At 44.6% G+C, this 17,731-nt stretch overlaps 1 long non-coding RNA gene across 1 annotated transcript; it reads right to left on the reverse strand.

The window, feature by feature from the left end:
• Positions 1-16,694: 16,694 nt before the first annotated feature.
• On the reverse strand, positions 16,695-17,235 carry LOC129163661 (uncharacterized). The gene is made up of 2 exons (XR_008563455.2): positions 17,104-17,235; positions 16,695-16,962 (listed from the first exon to the last, which is right to left on the reverse strand). It is a non-coding gene; the product is annotated as an uncharacterized lncRNA (long non-coding RNA).
• Positions 17,236-17,731: the final 496 nt, after the last annotated feature.

Consider the following 17,731-nt stretch of genomic DNA (forward strand, 5'->3'; position numbering starts at 1 on the left):
GGCTCCCCACCTTCCTCCTGGATCTCCTGCTCAATAATTGCTCAGCTCCCTCCTCGCCTGGACTCTCAGCTTCCTCTAACTCAGTAAGCCATCTGCTTCACCCCCAGACCAGACAACCAACCTCTCCCGAACATTCTAACTGAACCTTCAGACCGTAAGTCTTAACTGATCCATTATTCCCATTTTTCTGCAACCAGTCCTGACATTTTTTCGTCCTTCAGACTCCCCCCACCGGATCCCAGCAGTCCAGCCTGACATTTTGTTCCTGCCATTTCTCCTTTATAATAAATCATTATTTAACTCTAATTCTGACTTGTGGATTGATTCTGTATGTCGTGGGTTAGGCATATACCACCGACCATGACAGAATCATCCAGCCAACAACCTAACCTCAGTACAGAATCTGTTGCTGAAACTTTGTCACAACACAGTTTGACCCTGCAATCCCTGTCTGAACAACTATTCAGTACTAACCAAGCTCTGTCTCAATTAGGCGCTATGATGAAACAACTAAACGATCAACTCACCCGCCCGGAACCCTCTGTTCCCGTAGCTCCGACCCCGCCCGGACCCACTTCACCGGTACCATCCGGCCCATCCAACTTCCGGGTCGCCTTGTCTCCTCCACCGGAGACATTCGACGGAGATCGGAGCTCATGTAGAGGCTTTCTCCTCCAATGCAGCTTGGCGTTCCAACGCTCCCCGGAGTCTTTTGTTACAGACGCAGCTAAGATATCTTACATAGTGGGGTTGCTGCGCGGCAGGGCTCTCAGATGGGCGGAAGCCAGGAGCCGTTCCCCGACCTTTCTCACAGGTATGTTTTCTGAGTTCATTTCCGAGTTCAACCTGACGTTTGATAAATCTGAGCCCGCTTCTGAGATAGCCAAACGGCTTTGGAGCCTCCGCCAAGGGAGGCAACATGTGTCTGACTTTGCCATTGAGTTCAGGACCCTGGCCTCCGCATCCACCCTTGATGAGGAGTCCTTAAAGGGAGCGTTCTCACAGGCCCTAAACGAGCGCCTCCAGGACCAACTGGCGTACTGCCAGGAGCCAGAGACTCTAGAGGCTCTTATAGCACTCTGCAACCGGATTGAGAGGAGGTTAAACGACCGGCATAGAGGTAACTACTCATACCTTACCCCATCTCCACACACTCAGCTCCGGGTTGCTCAGCCGGCACCGCCCTCACCACCCAGCGAACCCATGCAGTTGGGTCGGGCAAAACTAACCCCAGAAGAACGCAATCAGAGGAAGAGGTCTGGTCTTTGTTTATATTGCGGCCTAGCCGGCCATTTTGTCTCTACCTGCTCCAAGGCTTTAAACTCCAGGGCCCACCAGTAGGACCTAGAATTCTGGTGGGCGGCTCATCTGATCTAGCTATTTCCCGTTGTGCCCTAGACTGTTCCTTAACATACGAGCACTCCTCCATAGCCACTCAGGCGTTGTTAGATTCTGGGTGTGAGCAAAACCTACTTGACCCTAAGATCATAAAACAGCTCAGCATCTCCATCATCCCTCTCGAGGTTCCAACCAGGGTGGTCTCTCTGGACGGTAGCCATCTTACTTCTATAACCCACATGACGGTCCCTGTTCGTCTCTCTGTTTCTGGAAATCACCATGAGTCTTTAACCTTTTTTGTTTTTCCCTGCCATCAGTCACCCATCGTCCTGGGGCATCCGTGGTTAAGGCTCCACAACCCCCGCGTAAACTGGGTTTCTAACGTAGTGGAGGAGTGGAGTGATCAATGCCATGTCACCTGTTTGGGCTCAGCTAGAACCCGTCCCATCCTCAAGAATCCAGCTCTCCCACCACCGGACCTCACTGGCATTCCAGAGGAGTATCATGACCTTCAGCAGGTATTCTCTAAAGATAAGGCTTGCTCTCTACCACCCCACAGGAGTTTTGATTGTGCAATTGACCTGTTTCCTGGAGCTCCTCTCCCGTCTAGTCGACTGTACAACATCTCCAAACCTGAACGACAATGCATGGAGAAATACATATCTGAGTCACTCGCTGCTGGAATCATTCGACCATCCACGTCTCCCCTTGGAGCTGGGTTTTTCTTCGTCTCCAAGAAGGATGGGACCCTTCGGCCCTGTATCGACTACCGGGAGCTTAATAAGATCACAGTAAGAAATAAATATCCATTGCCCTTGTTGTCCTCAACATTTGAACCCATACAGGACGCCGCTGTTTTCACCAAACTCGACCTGAGGAACGCATACCACCTCGTCCGTATAAAGGAGGGTGATGAATGGAAGACGGCGTTCAAGACACCGATAGGACATTTCGAGTACCTTGTGATGCCGTTTGGGCTCACCAACGCCCCGGCCGTTTTCCAGACACTGGTGAACACAGTTTTGGCTGATTTTGTAAATAAGTTTGTCACGATTTACCTTGATGATATTCTGATCTTTTCGAGGACCCCGGAGGAGCATTCCAGACATGTTCGAGCTGTGCTCCACCGCCTGCGGGAGAACCGCCTCTACGTCAAGGCGGAGAAATGTGAATTTCACGCCCCCACTGTAAAGTTTTTGGGTTTTGTCCTGGAGAGTGGGAGACTGGGGCCTGATCCTGAAAAGGTCCAGGCGGTCCGGGACTGGCCCACCCCTGCCACACGTAAAGAGCTGCAACGCTTCTTGGGGTTTGCCAATTTTTATAGATGTTTTATTAAAGGATTCAGCCAGATGGCCGCACCCCTGACACAGTTGACATCTATAAAGAAACCTTTTGTTTGGGACTCCACTGCCGAGAGGACGTTTGCGGCTCTCAAGGACAGATTTACCCGAGCACCAGTCCTCACCAGACCAGACCCCTCTCAACAGTTCACCCTCGAGGTGGACGCATCTGATGCTGGTGTGGGGGCCGTGTTGTCCCAGGTTTCTCCCTCTGACCACCGTCTCCACCCCTGTGCCTTTTTCTCCCGACGTCTATCCCCAGCCGAGAGGAATTATGATGTGGGAGACCGGGAGCTCCTGGCCATCAAACTCGCCCTGGAGGAGTGGAGGCACTGGTTGGAGGGAGCTGAGCACCCCATTATCATATGGACTGACCACAAGAACCTCGCCTATCTGAAGGAGGCAAAGAGGCTAAACCCCAGGCAGTCCAGATGGTCTATGTTTTTCTCACGTTTCCATTTCATCCTCTCTTACAGACCCGGAACCAAGAACGTAAAACCCGACGCCCTCTCTCGACAGTTTTCAGCTGACTCTAACTCCGAACCCGCCACCATTCTCCCTCCTGACTGTGTAGTTGGCTCTATAACTTGGGAGATCCGAGATCAGGTACTCGAGGCGCTCAAGACCACTCCTGGTCCAGTCAAGGTACCCCTCAACACTCTTTTCGTTCCTCCGTCTGTTAGACACAAGGTCATCCACTGGGGGCATACTGCCAAATTCTCGATCCATCCAGGGGTTAGTCGCACAGTAGCCCTTATCAGACGTTTTTTTTGGTGGCCCACTATGTTTAAAGACACAAAGGAATACATAGCCGCTTGCCACGTCTGTGCCCGTAGTAAAGCCAGTAATCAGCCTCCCCCCGGTTTGCTTAACCCATTACCCATCCCTTCCAGGCCATGGTCCCACATCGCTTTGGATTTTGTAACAGGCCTGCCATCCTCCCGAGGCTTCTCTGTTATCATGACAGTCGTGGACCGGTTCTCTAAGGCTTGTCACCTCGTCCCCTTAAAGGCTCTCCCCTCAGCTTCCGAAACGGCCACTCTGCTCACCAGACATGTTTTCAGGCTGCATGGAATCCCTTTTGAGATCCTTTCGGATCGAGGTCCCCAGTTTGTCTCCAGAGTCTGGAGGGACTTCGCCACCTGCCTCGGGGCCAAGGTCGCCCTCACCTCCGGGTACCACCCCCAGTCCAATGGTCAATGCGAAAGGATGAACCAGGAACTGGGGGCCATGCTTCGTTGCCTTTGTTCGTCCAACCCCTCCCACTGGAGTGTTGAATTACCCTGGGTCGAGTATGCCCACAACTCTCACATCTCATCCTCCACTGGTTTGTCACCTTTCGAAGTTTCACACGGTTTTCAACCCTGCTTGTTCCCTTCCGAGTTTCCCTCCTCTGTAGTCTCCGTCCCCCAGTTCCTGAGGCGCGCCAAGCGCACGTGGTCAGCTGCGCAGAAGGCTCTGCAGAGGACTGCCGCCCGCAACCAGCGCCTGGCTGATCGACACCGTAGGCGGGCCCCAGACTATGCGCCTGGTCAGCGCGTCTGGCTGTCAACCCGTGACATCCCTCTCAGGGATCATTGTAGGAAGTTGTCTCCCCGGTACATCGGCCCCTTCACTGTCTCCTCCGTTATCAACCCCTCTTCCGTTCGCCTGGAGCTGCCCTCTCATATGAAGGTTCACCCCGTTTTCCATGTTTCCCTCCTTAAACCTGTCTCCTCCAGTCCTCTCTGTCCTCCTCCTCCGGATCCGCCTCCTCCTGTTCAGTTGGCTGATGGGGGTCTCAGTTTCCGGGTTCGGCGTCTCCTGGACGTTCGGCGCCGTGGCCGTGGTCGCCAATACCTGGTGGAATGGGAGGGCTACGGGCCCGAACACAGGCAATGGGTGCCTGGGTCTTGGATTGTGGACCCCTCGCTCGTCCGGGATTTCGAGGCGGCCCGGGCTGCCTCCTCCGCCTCCTCTGTCTGGATGCCGGGTGGCGTCCCTTGAGGGGGGGGTACTGTCACGGTCTGGGGGTGTCATCTTTCTCTGATTTACTTTTTGAGCTTCCTTTCCTCTGCAGGTGGGCGTGTCCGGTTGTGGGGAAGTTGCTAGCAGCTGCAAGCAATCCACTCATCACCTGCCAGGGGATATTTAAGCACCTGAGAGGCGGCTTCACTTTGCTGGATGATTAACTCTACTTGGGTACTCAACTAACAGCCGAACAACTTGTATCTCCTAGTGATTTGACTTTTATCTGGATTTTGAGCTCTTCATGATTTTTGACCACTTGTCTTCCTACCTTTTCACCCAGACATCCTGTTACAATAACTACCTGGTCAACCTGCCATTCGCCTCTCAGCGTCCTCCCATGGTCTCCCCCACGCCGGCTCCCCACCTTCCTCCTGGATCTCCTGCTCAATAATTGCTCAGCTCCCTCCTCGCCTGGACTCTCAGCTTCCTCTAACTCAGTAAGCCATCTGCTTCACCCCCAGACCAGACAACCAACCTCTCCCGAACATTCTAACTGAACCTTCAGACCGTAAGTCTTAACTGATCCATTATTCCCATTTTTCTGCAACCAGTCCTGACATTTTTTCGTCCTTCAGACTCCCCCCACCGGATCCCAGCAGTCCAGCCTGACATTTTGTTCCTGCCATTTCTCCTTTATAATAAATCATTATTTAACTCTAATTCTGACTTGTGGATTGATTCTGTATGTCGTGGGTTAGGCATATACCACCGACCATGACACAGCACTGGGGTGATGTGACCCCCCCCCCCCTCCCCCCGTAGTTAGAAATTTAGCTGCAGCACTTTGCACCAACTGCAATCTGTTTATCAAAGCCTTACTTTCCTCTGTCAGAATATAATTATAATAATCCAGCCTTGATGTAATAAATGCATGGATTACAGTCTCAACTGCTTCCTCGAGAACACTGACCTGATCCTGGACAAGCGGCGCAAATAGAAAAACATATCTGAACTGTTGTGTTTATGTGCTTATCAAACGAAAGGGCCACGTCAGTCTTCACCCCCAGACTGAAGGTTTCAGAGAAAGCAGGAGTTACAAGTGTGCTGTTACCATGGAGGCCATAAAAAGCCACTGGCTGCAGCATTAACATTTCTTTTGAACTTGGTCCTCTTTCTACATTTGTTTCAACATCACCAAGTAAACCTTTTGTCATACCTTAGATTATTACAACAATATAGAAGAGAACTGATGTTAAAATGTTAATTATGGGCAAAAGCTATATTGGCACCCTTTAGAATTTCCTCGTAGTTTAAAATGAGGTCCATTCACCCATGCTCACATGATCCTTCATCCTTCACAGGACCATACGCTCAGGAGTCTTCACGGCATCTGTGTCCTTAGGCCTCTTAAGAAACCTGCCTTAAGGTCTTGGTGAGCTCTGTTAAATCTTTGCAGCTCTGCATCCCATTCACATCAGATGTTCGTGGTGATGTACAAACCAGACGGCTCTGATCAGCCCGAGCCAGAATAGCAAGACTCAAACATCATGTCTGCATATGCCAGAAATCTGCTGCAGTTTTGGGGCCAGGGAGCCAGATTTCTTTCTGATGCAGCCAGAATATCTGACTCATCATATGAAAAATTTTGCAAGAGATTATATCATTTGGAGACATCAGAGCTTTCGTATGCTCTGTCTGGAAATAAATGCCTGGATATTTCACTAACATGGCTTATTGCTGAATATTTACAAAAGTGTAATAAAGAGTTTCTTGGGGCTACCGCAGACAAGAAGGATTGGTAATATACACTAAAATCAGGAAAAATCGTTTGAGTGAATGTACATTAACACATAAAAATAGAAGTTTTAAACATAGAAAAATAAAGTTAAATAAAAGTGAGTGGGTCTTGCTGCAGGGTAGATTTGATGGATTAAAACAATTTTGGTCAGGAGTTCACTTCTGGGCCACATTAAGCGTCATTTCCAGGAGATGCTGCAGTTAAAAGGTTCTTATTCGGAGGGTTATATTATGATATATGAGAGCTCATGTTGCAGTTGTTATTTTTAGAGTGTAAGCTGTGCAGCAAAAGTTAGATGATGAATTGTCACTGTATTTATGTTTTTCAGGCTGCCAGAATGTCATGTGGGTTTGTGTGTGTGCATGTACAGAGAATATGAATTTATAAAAGGGTGAGTCTCACTAATTTAGCTTGTTTTGTACTCGTGCCGACCTGTTTTTCTCTAATATATACATTTCCGAGTGCGGCTTCTTCCCTCTTGTGCTCCCGAACATAGTGGCAATAAAGTGTCAATTCATATCATTATGAAACAGGTTTTTGTGGAAACGTGGAGTCTTGCATCAGAAAATCATGAGCCTTGAATGATTCACGTGCAAAAACATTCACACTGAAATGTGCTAAATGAATTATTCGTGTTCAGCAACAAACTAAACCTGCAATTGAAAACTTCTACAGAGTGATTCTGAATGAAGGTTTAAAGAAAGCAGCATGATTCAAAGGGGACGCTAGGACACGTGCCTGTGCTAAGATTTACAGCTTCCATTTGAATAGAGTATGTTGATTAATACCAATAAGAAAAATATCTCGCCACCTTTTGTTTAGAGGTGACTGATTTTTCCAGCTTTACATTTAAAACAACGTTTGGGTCCATATTTCAGCCGTGAGCCAACATTAATCCTAATTACGAGTCCTTGGCTGACCTAGTGTCACACACACACACAAACACACACACACACACACACACACACACACACACACACACACACACACACACACACACACACACACACACACACACACACACAACTGACCTTGCCCATGAGGAGAGAAGAACTCCAGTAGGCCTCCTGGGACTAAAACGAGTTTAATCATCATTGCATCAGCTGTACCAGAAGGGACTTTTGAATTCTTCCTTCATATGTTTCAAGACCTCGCGAAGAAAGTATCAGCTGACTTGTAAAAATTGGGCTAATCTTCCACTCTGCTGTATTATTTGCAATCAAAGAATGGTAAAGATTTCATAGTTTTCATTGTTTTTTCACCTCACATTGCCTTTTATATGTTTATCTTAAAAAATAAATGTTTTCCAGAAGTTGTGTAACACTTCTAGTGTGAGTTTTGCAACATTTCTGTGATAAATGCAAATTAGCAAACTTGACGGCCATGTAAAGGTATTTAAAGTTGCATTTGGAGGAACGGTATGGCCTTTATGTTTGGAGTGCCTTCTTAGAGATCTATGACCTCCCAAGGTGCTTCACAACACAATCAGTCATCCACCAATTCACACAAACATCCACACGCTGGTGATGATGAACTACAATGTAGCCAACGCTGCCCTGGGGTGCACCGACAGAGATTAACTGCCAGCTGTTATCTGAACAGAAAGCCCCTGGCTGCCAGTGTTTTGGAGCATTTTCACTGGTTTGTGAAGAGTCACATAATATTGTGCTCTATGACCATACAAACACCAAAACTACCCAACGACAGAGTAGACTCACTTCTTACATCAGGAAGGAGCGGCACGTTTCTAGTTTTTTTCATTCTGTCACAATCCGTTGTGGAAGTGTGAGCTGCAGAAGCTTTTTCGGTTTGCACCTCGCTTTAGGCACAGCAGCATCCCAGCACCATCTCCTGATTCATGGATTGTCTGCTTCATGATGATGTGTGACACACACACAGGTGAAAATCAACTTCAGAGCCTTGATGTTCACTCTTAAGGTGTGTGAGCTCGTTCCCAAGCACGTCCTGTTAAAAAACACAATTGACGATTTTAGCTTAGCTGGGATCAAACCTACAACCCTTAGATTACTGGACAACCCGCTCCTGCTCTACTGCTGCCCAGGAGTAGCTATGAAATAAAATATCAACACCCACACCTTGTTGTGAACATCTGTTAATCCAACAGTCAGAGATGTTTAGTGTTCCTCATGGTTGTTTTAAAAACCAAATCGCCACATGTCATGTATTAATCATGTATTAACCTTCATAATGGAAACCAACTTCAAAAGATTTGCACAATATCTTTAAGATTTTTTTTATCTCCAATCTGATTTTCCTTTCCTGTAATACTACCCTTTAGTCTGATCTGAGGTGTATACATAACTGCTCGGCTGATGGTTGAATGACTGAAAATCACTGGCATTCTCCGTCTCCTTGATAATTGATTGGTTCAAAGCCTGTAATTTCACTTTGCAGTGTGACTGATCAGGTCAAAAATAGGAATCATTTCTTGAATACCTGTATCAAGTAACAGTTTTTCTTTTATCTGTCATTTTTTTAGATGGAAAAACACTGACTGTAACACAGCAGACTGCTCCTGTCACCATCTGATCTTGCTGCCGTTCTGCTAACTGCTGTAACTCAGCGCAACGGTAGCAGGGTTGACCCGTGTCATCACACCATTCCCAATCAGTGCCAATTAGTGTGAAGGTGAGTCAGCATGAAGGTGGTGATACTGGTCTGCCCAGTAACACGGTCTCTCATTTGTAATTCTGTCATTCATCCCAGTGCAGCGAGTAGCTGGAATTTACTGTGGACTTCCAGATCCTTCCAGCTAGTTTTAACTGACCACTCCTGTATTAAATGCTTCAGCTGGAAAAAGGCTTCCCAACACAAACACATCATCTGAACTTTACAAAGATGTGGGCTACAAAGACTGGCACATAATGTGCAGTATAGGAACAGAGAACCACTAAAACTGAGCAAAGTGATACGGTGGGTAGAAGTCAAGGAATGGAAAACTGAGAAAGTCTGTGAGGTATACGACAGTTTTAGGAAATAAGCTTTTATTTCGGTTGATGATTGTTTTGAAACTTCACCAAATCCTGATTCCAGTGAGTCCTTATTTTTGTTCATGTTTTAAGGTTTTCCTGTTATTTAGTATCCTTAATTTTCATTGCAGTACTGCCAATTTCTCTGCAATGATGTCAGTGCTGCACCACTCTGTAGAAAGAAAAATGGCAAATGTTTAACATGAAAGAAGAAAACAAACAAGTATTTGGATTTGTAACTGATAAGAATTTGACATTTACTTTGAACACCTCCAATTTTATTTTAAGGGTAAACAACCCAAACACCTTATTTGATTGTAGATAAACAGAAATACAATATTTATTAAGACTCAAGTCCTGAAGCTCCCAGGAGGACCTAAGAGAAGTCTTGCGACTTCCCCCATCTTGAGAAAAAGGGTCAGTCTTGGAGTTGATGTAAAACAGGCCAGGTTCTGATCTCAGTCCTGCGTCGCCGATTGGCCCAGAAGGAAGACCAGTCAAATTGGTGCAATTTACGACCCTGGGAGAGAATTGTAGGCGTTAAACAGAATGCTGAAGCTGCAGGCCAGTTTCAAGTTTCCCTTTTTTTCTGCTAAGTGTGAGAGGAAAAATTACTTTGTGAAAATAGTTATGTTCTTCTTCGTGTGAATCCAACGAAAGTTAATCTGAGAATATAAAATGTGGATTTCCGCCACAAGGGATTGCTGACTCGTTTGTGTGGGAAAGCTACGTGAAACCGGGGATCTGATGGCACATCCATGCTTCTGTCTAAAGTAGTTATCGTTGTATTTGAGAACTGTGGTGGGGAGATAAAGATGATGTTGTTTATGTCTTGTAGCTTTTTGGAATCGTTTTGTGACGGTGGCTGCAGGCAAACAAGTGAAAGGTGACACTAAACACAACAAGTGAGTTGTCTTCAGCTGTCTGATTTCAGAGGCTAAATCTGTTGAGCTGTGGATGTGATGTGAGGAGTGACCTATCGTTGGGGCTCCGTTATAAGTAATGGAGCTGCTGATGGGTCTGAGTGGAGCTCCTCACTTGTTTATCTTGGGTAAATCATTAATGCTCGGCGCTTTACCAGGAAACTTTACCGTGCACACAGCGTCAGTCAATCACTTTATCTCTGTGTAGGAAGCCTTCTAATAGGAGCTTCTTCTTCAGAGCCTTTATAATACTTTTACTCTCAGATGGTCCTGTCTCTTACATATCACAGCCACCACAAAGATGACATAATAGTTTGTATGAATGATATATTATGGACCTTTAAACCTCTGGCATACATATTATGATATTCCCACTGGAGGTGTCTCAGGTTGCACCAGTGAAAGCTGCTGCCATTCAGTTCAATAACTGCATGATGCAAAACTGATGGCGATGGCTTTTAAAAGGGTGTTTGAATGAACCACAGCTGGATTTTTGGTTAGATTTTGGAGATCAGAGTTGTTATAAAAATAGGAAACACACATCAGCTGTGTCTGAGTCATCGCTATAGATCTGTTTTACTTTTCCCCAAAATGTTTCAAGTTTTTGGTAAAAAGATCTTTTACTGATGCAACTTCATTAAACATAAGTAACACCGGCCTTTAGGGGCTGATTTTACAGTCACAAAGAGATAAAGTGCTGTTTAATGTTTTTTTGTCATAAGTGAAGCTGAGAGGGGCTTTGTGTCACACACTCCGTTGCTCAGAGATGGAGACTCTCAGGTTTTCGGTTGAATTCACACGCGTTACAGTAAATATGAGTCATTTCAATAATGACAAGGAGCGCTTGCTGAATTCCTGAAACATGCACCTCCTCAGCAAGTGTGATTAAAATTTCTGTCTTGGGTCGGAAATTAGTGTCATCAAGAAAAAAAAAGCCTCCAAGAGGAAATTGCTCTTCCTCCTTCTCTTCTCAGTCGTCTTTCTCTGCATTTATATCACCAGTGAGAGAGCATCAAGGAAATATCTAATTCAAATTTGCACACAGCTCCAATATAAACTCTAATGAAATAAAAAGAAAGAAAATTAGGTGGAGTGATTTTCACAAACTTAACCCCTTTTTAGCATTGGCTCAGACATCCACTCAACAAATGCACAGATGCTGTTTGTTGCAGCACTTCATCACAAGGATGTTTCTGCAGCTGTAGAAGAAAGGCAAAGCAGGTGATATGTTGGTGTATGCAAATCTGTCTCATACTTGCGCTGTGCTGAAAAGCGTGTTGTACAATGAACCTTTTCAAAAGGAAGGGACAGAAAATGATCTGTTCTGTAAACAACTGAGCTGGAATTTAACAAGAGAAGCTCAGCAGGCATGGAGACACGCATTCTCTCGTCTTACTTGGGCTTAAGGTTAGATTAAAGCAATGTTGGGCAAGTTACTTCAAAACTGTAATGCATTATTTATTACTTGTTACCCTCATTTTAATGTAATTCATTACATTAAAATATTACTGATTTTAAAATGTAAGGCATTACACTACTTTTGCAATACTTTAAGTTACTTTCACCAAAACAACTTCAATATGAATCTGGTAATCTGACGCTCAGTGAGCTCATGACATATATGTGATGTGGTGTCTGAGCTAGGATTGCTGTTAAAAACAGTCAGATATACAGGTGCTGGCCAGTAAATTAGAATATCATCAAAAGGTTGAAAATATTTCAGTAATTCCATTCAAAACGTGAAACTTGTACATTATATTCATGCAATGCACACAGACCAATGTATTTCCAATGTTCATTACATTTAAATTTGATATTCATAAGTGACAACTAATGAAAACTCCAAATTTGGTATCTCAAAAAATTAGAATATTCTGAAAAGGCTGAATATAGAAGACACCTGCTGCCACTCTAATCAGCTGATTTACTCAAAACACCTGCAAAGGCCTTTAAAAGGTCCCTCAGTCTTGTTTTGAAGGCACCACAATCATGGGGAAGACTTCTGACTTAACAGCTGTCCAAAAGACAATCATTGACACCTTGCACAAGGAGGGCAAGACACAAAAGGTGATTGCTAAAGAAGCTGGCTGTTCGCAGAGCTCTGTGTCCAAGCACATTGACAGACAGGCGAAGGGACGGAAAAAATGTGGTAGAAAAAAGTGTACAAGCTCTAGGGATAACCGCACCCTGCAGAGAATTGTGACGACAAACCCATTCAAAAATGTGGGGGAGATCCACAAAGAGTGGACTGCAGCTGGAGTCAGCGCTTCAAGAACCACCACGAGGAGACTCATGAAAGACATGGGATTCAGGTGTCGCATTCCGTGTGTCAAGCCACTCTTGAACATGAAACAGCGCAAGAAGCGTCTCGCCTGGGCCAAGGACAAAAAGGACTGGACTGATGCTGAGTGGTCCAAAGTTATGTTTTCTGATGAAAGCAAGTTCTGCATTTCCTTTGGAAATCAAGGACCCAGAGTCTGGAGGAAGAGCGGAGAAGCACAGAATCCACGTTGCATGAGGTCCAGTGTAAAGTTTCCACCGTCAGTGATGGTGTGGGGTGCCATGTCATCTGCCGGTGTTGGCCCACTCTGTTTCCTGAGGTCCAGGGTCAATGCAGCCGTCTACCAGGAAGTTTTAGAGCACTTCATGCTTCCTGCTGCTGACCAACTTTATGGGGATGCAGACTTCACCTTTCAACAGGACTTGGCACCTGCACACAGTGCCAAAACCACCAGCACCTGGTTCAAGGACCATGGTATCCCTGTCCTTGATTGGCCAGCAAACTCGCCTGACCTTAACCCCATAGAAAATCTATGGGGTATTGTGAAGCGGAGGATGCAATACGCTAGACCCAACAATGCAGAGGAGCTGAAGACGACTATCAGAGCAACCTGGGCTCTCATAACACCTGAGCAGTGCCACAGACTGATCGAGTCCATGCCACGCCGCATTACTGCAGTTATTGAGGCAAAAGGAGCCCCGACTAAGTATTGAGTGCTATACATGCACATTCTTTTCATGTTCATTCTTTTCAGTTGGCCAACATTAGAGAAACAAACATTTTTTCATTGGCCTTTAGAATATTCTAATAATCTGAGATACCAGATTTGATGTTTTCATTGGTTGTCACCTATAAATATCAAAATTAAACGTAATAAACATCGGAAATACATTGGTCTGTGTGCATTGCATGAATATAATGTACAAGTTTCACGTTTTGAATGGAATTACTGAAATATTTTCAACCTTTTGATGATATTCTAATTTACTGGCCAGCACCTGTAATAACAGTGCTTTAAAATGATTGTTTATTAAATAAAAGCAACAACAATCTGTACTCTCAGCACGCTGCCATCTTATATTAACTGATCAGGGAGTGAGGTGGTGGGGGCTCCAAGCCTATATTTGCCTTGGTCCCCAAATGCCTTGATACGGCCCTGGATGTGGGACTGACTTCTGGTGTGATCTGATTCTATCACATGTATAAATATTAAATGCTTATATATTATTGCTTTTCACTGGTAAAAATGTGTATTGGGGATAAATCTACCTACTTTTTTTCTTTTCAAGCACTTTGTTTAGTTTTCTTGATTTTATTTGAATAATTTCCGGCCCTTTCTCTCTCTAACCGTCCTGCATGCTGCACGTTTTCTCCGTCTTCCAGAAAAACTGTTTCCTAGACTTCCTACTTTCTAACGATCAGTCAAAGGGATCTTCACATGCGCGGCGCTCCAGCAGCAATGAGTTGAAATCACCGGGGCACAGATTATGAACTCAGCTGAGGCAAAGCACGTCAGAAAAGCACACAGTACCAGAGAATATGCGCCGATATGAACGATCGCAAGTGAATTATTTGGTTTTAGTGGAGCGATTTTGTGAATGTTGCAGCGGCCGCGTGCAGGACGCAGCTGGAGTAGTTGAGCCGTTACCGCTGCGTCCTCTCTGCCCGCAAAGCTGAGTCCATAAATGACGTCATATATGCAGATACTGGATCTTTCTTCGGGTTTCCCGCAATTTGAATTTTTAAGGAACACATCTTGATTCTGGGTTTAAAAATGCATTGTAATTACCGCGTTACTGACAATTGTACCGAGTAAATATTACCATTTTCTTTCCCTGTAATGCCTTACATTACCACATTACAGCAAAAAGCAATGCATTACAGTAATTAATTACTTTTGTACCGCATTACTCCCAACACTGGATTAAAGGCATTTTAACCTGTTCATCAGCTACTTCACCACAGAGGGAAAAAAAAGAGCACACACTAACCACACCATCGTTAAGAACATCCAAGCTCAGACTCATATTATTGAACAATAAGCTGTAAAGATAAAAGTCCCTCATTATTTTACCACCCTAAAACCACTGTGATATTATCATGTCATAATGGCTAATTTGCCCTGTTTCCAGTCTATGTTCCACATTAGCCACCTTTGCCTCCAGCTTTGGTTTTATTCAGTCATTAGAACGGTCTTTCATGCAGTAACATGCTTACTCAATTCAGGCCTGCTGCTGGAAGTACTGGGAGCTTAGTTCCATCTGTGTGCACTGACACAGTGTCTGTGTGTGAGGAGAAAAGAGTCAAAGAGACTTCAAAAACCAGATTTGAAGTCACATTTAGCTCATTTGAGGTTGGACTTTACTATGCATTATCAAAATGGCCAGAATGAATTCAAACCAGGGCATCACTTTGTCTCCTGGCTGCTTGGATCGCACATGGTGGAAAACCGTGCCGGCCGGGCAGGACAACTGTGTGGAAATGGCTTTTTGGCCCATCGACAAGCGGCCGAGTCCATCTCAGGGCTGGCTCTTCACGAAGCTTCGAGATGTGACGACATCTGCTTTGGCCATGCTCAACCTGCTGGACATTCACAGTTCTGGGGACTTTTCATAGTCTCAAACCACACTGATGAGTTCTGCACAAACAGAATACATCCATCCAGTCTTTAACACCCCTCAGTGTGTCAAATGTTTGGAGGTATAGTTCTGATTCTTTAGGAGGGGTGACAGATCAGAGCCAGTCATTTAAGGCAAAATGAAAGTGTTTTGTTTTTGTTTTGTTTTAAGGTGTCAGATCTAAACCCATCAGCCACACCAAAGACTCCAGTTGGACACCAGACGTTTGTAGGCAAAAACTGTTGCCTATAAAAAAAAAGAGAAAGAAAACAATCTTTTATAAAGTGCCTCTCAAGATAAAAATCACGAGGCGCTTCACAATAAATAAATAAATAAATAAATGTATATAAAAGATTTACAGAAATGATTAAAAACATGTTTAAAATGAGGGGGGAAAATGTGATAAAACATAATAATGTAAGGAAAGAGGGAAATCAGTGGATCGTGAGGAAAGTAGAAAGAGCAGAACAGCAGAGGACCCAAGCTGACGATTACAATGGAACAAATTCATGTTTGTGCACTCTAACTACACACCAGCAGATGAGTTTGTGTTATTTGTAGCCATTTCTGTGCCCAATAAATAATGTACAGTGGTTGCGTAATCATTTAGTAGTTTTTTTGTAAAGTATCCTGTTTTTTTTCTCTAGTATTTCTGATAAAACGTAAAGTTATAACGTTGTGGTTGAAGCTTTATGTAGTTTTGTTACACAAAAACGGAACTTTCTGACTTGTTTTTCTCATAGAGCAGACTAACTGAGCATATCAAAAATATATAAGAAACAGGACAATTTTATGCAAACACAACTAATATTGTCAACAACGTCCGACAGTGGTGCAGCATAACTGGTGTTTGGGTCAGTTTTGACCATATTCATACATCACAGGCTTTAGACAAGCATCGCTGCAGGAATGAAGGTCAGACTGGAGGATTTGCTGCCCGTGATGGTGCACAGGTGGACTGCAGTGGACTTCATCTTCTCTTGTTGACTGCTTGATCACAGAAGAAAAATGGGAGCCAAACATGGGTCATTTGGATGCTACGTGCAGCAGATGTGGCCTTTGATGGGGTCAGCGTTGGACGCAAGGGCGCGACAGACAATTTTCAGGACCCTTTAATGCCTGGAGGATAAATGAAGTGAATCAGCTAACATAAACACATACATGTGCAGAAGAAGTTAACAATCTACGTCTTAATGCGCTCAGGCCAACAAAATGCACTTTTCTGTTCAAATCTCTCTCTGCTTCTTTGTTTTTGACAGATGCTATAGGCAGAAGTAAAGCCGATCCAAAAAAGATTGACGGGTCAGAACTGTGAAAATTCCTCAGCCTGCAGTTACAAATATGCCATGCAAAGCTCTTTTCATGCTCTACAATATTTGTTGCTCAGTGGGTGTCATGGCTCGAGGTAAGTGTCTAACCCAAGACAAGCAGAATCAGCACACGTAGTCCAAAGCAGTAAAGTAAAATGTCTTTATTATAAAAACAGGAACTGAAACCGCACAGGGAAGTCCTGTGGGATGAGCAATACGGCTCGAGTCTCTGAGGTGCTCAGGTTAATCAGGAGAGGAGGGGAAGCCGGGGAGGACGCTGGGCAGAGGATGAGAGATCCAGGAGGGGTGAGGTAGCAGAGGGAAAGCCAAACAGGAACGGCGGAGGAGGATGGGACGTGATGAGTATGTTCCAGAAAACAAAGACAGCGAGGGTGAGTAGATGATGAGATGATCCTGAGCGAGACAAAAACAGGCGTAAGGGATAATCCAATTCCAAATCCAAAATACAATCCAAGGTCATAAATCCACTAGTCGAAGGCGAGTCAAAACACGAATTAACAAGATCAAAGTTCAGAGTCGAGTGGCTGGTGCTACCTAAACTGGTGCAATCATCCGGCAAAGTGATGTGTCTCCATCCTCCTTTTGAACCCGCGTCCCTGATTGGGAAATCTCCTGCAGCTGCCGCTCCCCCTGCTCCTCACCTGTGGAGAATTAGCTCAGAGTCTGGTGAGAGGAGAAGGTGTGACTCACCTCTGCCCAGGAACATGACAGTGGGTGTGATTTGCTGTCTGGCTGATTTTTACAGAAGTTATAATTGTGGTTAAATACCTCAAAAAGTTCTATGACCAAATGATGCTTTTTACATCTATTTGTTTTATGCTTCAAGTTCCAGCCAGGGCGCTGATTTAGTCTAAAGCCTAAACTATTTATGAAGATTCACATGTAATGTCGACAACCTAAGACTAGCTAAAACTGGATCGAGCCACAGATCAAATCCACAAAGAAAAGAGCCTAAAAAATTCAATATGTTTCAATGGTTCACTCAAGCATCTGCCTGAAACGAGTGAATTTCAATTTAAAACAATTATAATAGAAACCCCTCTGATGACTAAATTACTTTCCCACAATTGTTTCTGTGCTGTTGTTAATCTAATGTTATTTTTACCTTAATATGTCACATATAAAAATGATGTTTGATGTCCTGATACACAAACTTTTGTAT

Source organism: Nothobranchius furzeri, chromosome 18 (assembly GCF_043380555.1).
Source record: "Nothobranchius furzeri strain GRZ-AD chromosome 18, NfurGRZ-RIMD1, whole genome shotgun sequence".
Lineage (NCBI taxonomy): Eukaryota > Metazoa > Chordata > Actinopteri > Cyprinodontiformes > Nothobranchiidae > Nothobranchius > Nothobranchius furzeri.